Consider the following 6140-nt stretch of genomic DNA (forward strand, 5'->3'; position numbering starts at 1 on the left):
TGCTATTTTTTTGGGTAGAAATTAATTAGTTCAGGCCCATCACAATTATCTAATTCAACAAGCACGACAATAAGCCACTGTCTAATGGCTGTTCATGGCCATTTAGCACCATCTGGGTCGTCTGATCAGGGGCTTTGCAAACAGTTGAAAATGAAGTAAGAAGGATTGCTTGGCCCAGACACCCCTTTTTGCCTCCCAGCTGCGCAGACAATTCAAATAATCCCGACGGACACATTAGACACAGGGAGAGGAGCTGCAGAGAAAACATCAGCCCACAGCTCGCCCAGCACCTCTGGGGTTGATGTCCCCAAGTGGAAGGTGGTGGCCTTTGAAGGAGCAGGGAAAAAGAGCTTGGTCACATGTGGCACCCTGGCCATGCTCCTCTTCCAGCTAGAATGGCTGAGGACTGACAACTTCTCCAGCCCCTAACTGTGACCTGTGGCACCAGAGCCCCAAGCACACACACACCTGTGGAACTCCAGGATAACCCCAGAAATCCATCCTTCAGCTGCCAGGCAAGGGGAACCGCAAAATATTAAACCCACAGGTCCAAACAGGGATGGACAGACAGGTATCCAAAAAAGCTTTCTAGGTGGGAAACAGGAAAGTGTCCCCCCAGCACCACCTGCAATGCCAGTGTCCATCCAAACAGGCCAAATTTAGGGGGTTTTATTGGTTTTTTTACCCCTGCCTATCTCTACATCTGTTTTTAGCTTGGTGCTGAGTGCTACGTGCTGCAGGCTGCAGTTTTCCCAGGAAAACCAGGGAAAGGGGAGTTTTGCTCACTGGGGGCTGCCTGAGGCAGAAGTTTGCAAGCAGGATTTGGCAGGGGGCTGCAGAGGGACCCACGGCAGCTCCTCCAGACCCTGTTAGGCTTCCGGCTCCTGTTCTGTGGCAGGAAGATCGGCACTGAAAAATGAATGGAAATATTGATCCCCTTCCAAGCGGCTTTTAGCACGTCTCAAGAAGTTACGCAGACACCACTGTGGGCTCCTGCTCCTCCCTAGTGGAGCGAGGGAATCAGGAATCGGGAACAGCCTGGACGTGACACAGAGGAGAGCTGCACATTGTCCTTCCCTCCATGACCTTCCTTGGGAGTCAGGGAGACCCAGTGCCACGAGGGGTGGAGATTTCAATACGTGCCCACGGCCGCATCGATCCGTGGCATGGCTCTCAGCTGTCACCACCTGGGCCAAGAGGTTTCCAGGGAAAACTGCAAATTGCTTTGCTGCCTTCCCAGGATGGATTACTGGTCCTCAGAGTTGAATGTGAATCACCAAAAGGAACAAAAGAAGGTCCATTAGGGGTGAATATAATTTGGCCCTTAATCTAAACAACCCCCTGTTGGTGATAGACACCCAAAATTCACAGGACAAACTCTCCAGACAGTGTTGACCTGCTAATAAGTAAGAGATCATGGGACTGGTGCTGGATTTCTGGATCAGCCTTGCCAAATTCTGGCCCAAGCTGACCATGATCCCCGAGAAGGCGTTTGGTACCTCTGGGAACCTCTTGTCCTGCAGATCTGAGCAGCTCTGGTGCAAACTGGGACATGCCAGTGTCTGAGGGAGTTTTGTCCTTCAGATTGGTAAGACCAAAGTTAACCCTAAAGCACCCAAAAGGATTTTGAGGAAGATTTTACCTTTTAAAAGGCAATTTAACCCTTTTCTAACTGTTCATTATCTCTGTGACCCAAAAGCAGAGTTTTCCCTCTCTTCCTTGGCCACGCAGCACATGTGCAGGTTGGGATGGGGATGTCTGGGCTGGCTTGGCTGCTGGCTTGCTCCTTAGGGATTTGGGGTCTCCTGGGACAGGACAGATGATGGCTGCATGTGGAGAAGTGGTGAGAGCTGGGACTGTCAGTCACAGCTCGGCTCTGGGCCCCTGCTCTTCGCTTTGGAGATTCCAGCAGCAGAGCAGCCTGATCCCTACACGGGGCTCCAAGACAAGCTTTGGGCAATGCTCTTCCCAAGGCTGGGGCTCCCTGGGCCTGGTGGGGATTGTCCCTCATCCCCCCTGGAGTTCTGCACCCCCAGGCAGCCGTGCTCCCCACACCTGGTCTGGGGAAGAGGGATAACGTCATCTGCAGCTCCTTGGCACAGAAGTGGCTGCAAATTCCCAGCCAGCAGGCCAGAGGAGAGGCCAGCTGGGGGAAAAGTCCTGGGGGAGCCCATAGCCAACTCACCCAGCTGGGAATTGGTGGGGAGGGCCTCAGGCTCCGCTCCTCACAGGGCCTGCAGCTTTATTCCCTTTAACAAAGGTAAGGGGAGGGAGGAGGAATCTCTTGCAAGCAAAAATCCCTGGGATTTTGTTCTTTAAACATCTTTGTTAGGGAGGATGCAGAGGGGGATGTCCGTGGAGGAACTTGTGGGAAATGACATCCCAGTGACCTATGGGATGGACTCTGTTCATGCTCCTCTCCCATGTCCTCCTCTTTTCCCCCTCTCCTCTGTTTGTTTAGGCTTTTAAACATCCTGGAGCTTTTTGAGTGGCTCAGCAGAATGTTGTGGGTCACAAAGCTCTCCAGGCTTTGCCCTGGACTCCAGTCTTTGCTTTGATGCTCCCCTTTCCAGCCCGTGGCTCCTGCTGGGAGAGGTGGGATCTTGGGAAGCAGGTGATTCCTGTGTGGTTTTTTAACCTGTAGTGAGTTTTGAAGCTGAGGGTTGTTTTTCCAGGGGAACTACAGTGACATCCCAGCGGGACAATCCCTGTCACCTCAGGCCTTGGCACTGAGCCAGACCCTCTGCAGTTCCTCAGGGACATCCTGTGCACCACAAGGGACCCACGAAGGGCAGGGATGTCCCTGGGGTGGCTGGGACCTCACAGCCAGTCTCTGTACTCCCCCCGCAGCCACAGGGCTCCAAACTGCAGGAATCAGTCCCCAGGAATGTCCCTGTCACTGGGAATGACATGATGGTCCATCAGCTGAGATCTGCCACCCCCCAGACTCGAGCATCCCCTTCAGCTGCAGGGCAGGGTGACACCCCAGTGGCCACCTCCAAATTCCCCCGGCCATGGGGCTGACCAGTCGCCTGCACCCCTCACAGAGGGGCCAGTAGCTGGGAACCTGCGCCAGCACCAGAAGCCCGTTCCATGCAGTCAGGGAATATAATAAAATTAAAGCTCATTAAGCACTTAGAAAAGGGTTTGCATTGAGGGGGAGTGGGCGGGGGGGCCGGGGGGGCAGTGCATCTCAATACTGGGCTATTTAGAAGGGAGAATTTAATAACGGGGGGTTGGTTTTTATGGCAATAGATTTATTCCACCTGGGCTAAGAAATGCATTCCACATCTGCCGAGCCGTGTAACCAGACTCTAATTAAAATCGTGTGCCAAGCGAGAGCCTGGCTGTAAAACACAAAGCTGGCTTTTAGAGCGGCTGGGAAGGGCGGCCAGGCGGCCCCGGGGTGGCGGTGGCACGGGGCTGGCGGCAGGGCCGTGACACCCCTCACTGTCCCCACACCAGGCTAGGAGGGCTGGCACAGGGGGGATTCCATGTGTCTGCAGGGACCCTGGGACACGGTGACATCCATGGAGTGGCCATGGGGACAGAGTGCCACCCTGGGCGTGTTGTGACCCTCAGGACAAGGTGGTGGCTGCACACAGTGGTGACACCCATGCCTGGGATGGAGCACGGGGTGGCCGATGTCCCCACAGAGGTGGTGCCGCGGGGATCGGTGACATCCACACGTGCAGGGACAGTGTAACATCCCTGTCTGCAGGGATGACAGAGAGGGTGACATCCACCTGCCCACGGTGGTCGTGAAGAAAGGGTGACATCGACTCACTTCACGGAGTCGGGGTGACATCCACGCACCTGTAAGGAGCCGGGGATGGGGCAGCACCCCTGCTCGGTGACACGGGACAGGGGGATGTCCTCACACCACGGCAGCAGGCAGGGGCAGGGTGACACCGGTGCCTGCCGTGTCCCCGCAGCAGGGACGGGGCTGAAAGGGCGGCCTGTGGGCCCCGGCTGGGGTTTTACAGCCCCGCAGGTCGGCCGAAAAGGCCCCGAACAAACAGCGGCTGTGTCTCGGTTTAACAGCCCGGCCCTCAGACAGCGGCAGCAGCGCCAGTTCTGACGGAGAAACTAATGAAACCTTCGAAATAGTTTGTACGGGAGTAGTGAAGTGAGGAAAAAACCCCAGAGCGCTTGCTGCCAAGGAAAATACACTTACCTAGTAAAGCATGAGTAATAAGTGGCGTTTTTTACAGTGTGAAGATATAACTTTTCATGAAAATACCAAATAAGGCTCCGTGCGAAAAGTGGCCGGCTTTTCTAGTTGCTTTTTTTCTTTCCTTCTCTTTCTTCCCTTTCTTTTCTCTCTCAAGGCACACGTGTGTTTTCCCCAGTGCCCCTTTTGCAGGAGCCTGTTTACGGGGCAGCCTTCCCGCCACCCCTGGCACGGCCCAGCTCGGGTTCCGTCGCCCTGAGATGAAATGAGAAGGGAATGGAAAAACAGGAGCTGCTGTTCTGCAAGACTTTCTATTTTTAAAAGGTTAAAAATATCTATTTTCAGACACCAGCCCAGGAAGCGCTGGGGTGAAGCGACGCGGCGGGACGAGAGGAGTAAACAACGCCGGGACGTGCCGGGCGGCTCGGGAGCTGCGGCTCTGGGATGCTCCTGGTGACAGGGACAGCGAGGGACACCACGAGCCGGGATATGGCCACAGGGACATGAGGGATTGCATAGAGCTGCAGGGGGGTGCTCAGCCCTGAGAGAGGATGTTCAGCATCAAGGTGGGATGATTAGGCTGGACAGCAGCAGGAATTTCTCCATGGAAAGGGTGCTCAGGCCTTGGCAGGAGCTGCCCAGGGAGGTTTGCAGTCCCCATCCCTGCAGGTGTCCGAGAAAGGCCTGGATGTCACACCCAGTGCTCTGGGCTGGGAACAAGGTGGGATCAGGCACACCTTGGACTCGATGGGCTCAGAGGTCTTTCCCAAGGCCCTGGACTCTGTGATTCCGTGATCCCGGCGCTGAGGCTAAGCCCTGGCAGGTCCCACTGTCCCTCAGCCGGCGCTGGGAATCGCTAGGCCGCGTTTTGCTTCCTTATAAGGCCCTGCTGTTCTCCGCTCCGGTGTCTGCGGCCGAGCTGGCATCGCCTCTTGGGAGAGCAAAACAATTCCCAGCAGGCTGCCGGGACACCCTCCTGCCCAGCCCAGTCATCCTCCCTCAGCACCCGGCGGCGCTTCCTCGCATCCCTCCGGCTGTTATCTCCAACCTGCCTGACGCCAAGTGGGAAGAGCGGCAGAGTTCTTTCCGAGCAGGTCCTGCCCCGTGGGAAGGAGGGCTATAAATCAGCTCAGCTGTCTCCTCAACAAGGGATGGGGCTTTTCATGCCTCGGAGCAGCACTTCCAGCCCCTTCCCAGGGACTGCTGGTTCAGAAGCACCTTGTCCACCCAGAGCCTAGGGCAGCAATCCTTTTAGCCTGCAGTGTCTGACAGTGCAACTCCTCAGCCCACCTGGAAAACAAGGATGAAGATTCCTCTGCCTGAAATAAGGCTATCAGGGAAGAAAACACTATAAACACTTCATTAAATGAACAGACATGCTCTCCCACTGCCTCTTCTGAGGGTGTAAACGTGGTGGGAAGGGACACACAGGGGGATGAGGAGAGATCCCTCTGGGACTTGGATCTCCAGCTATGAATGACACATGCACAGGTATAAAGACCCCGAGCCCCACCAGCACCATGTCCCGAGGCAGATGCTCCAAGAGCCAGAGCCTGGCTCCCAGACGTTTTGCCCCCATCCAGCCCCTGGGTGCCAAATGAGTGACCCCCACCCACAAGGCAGCCTTCTCCCTCTATCCAGCCCCAATTCCTTGCTTCCAGGCATCGCCTGGGGACACTCCAGCCCTGGCCAAGGGGGCATCCAGGGACCTGAGGCCCCCTTGGGGCTGGCAGCCCATGGAGAGCAGGAGCGGGGAGTATGAGATCATGATTTTTGGAAGTCTGAAGTTCTCCCGGGTCCTGCTCCTGCAGACATTAAGTCATTTTCCTGAGGAAGTGCCGTATGACGTCGATCTGGTTACAGAGGAGTCGAGGCAGAGCCCAGAGCTCCAGCAAGACCACGGCAGAGGTGAGGAGTGGGAGTACCAGGACACCCTGTCCTGGCCACAGCAATGACACTCCAGGGG

Source organism: Lichenostomus cassidix, chromosome 1 (assembly GCF_008360975.1).
Source record: "Lichenostomus cassidix isolate B80296 chromosome 1, HeHo_3.0, whole genome shotgun sequence".
NCBI classification, from domain to species: domain Eukaryota; kingdom Metazoa; phylum Chordata; class Aves; order Passeriformes; family Meliphagidae; genus Lichenostomus; species Lichenostomus cassidix.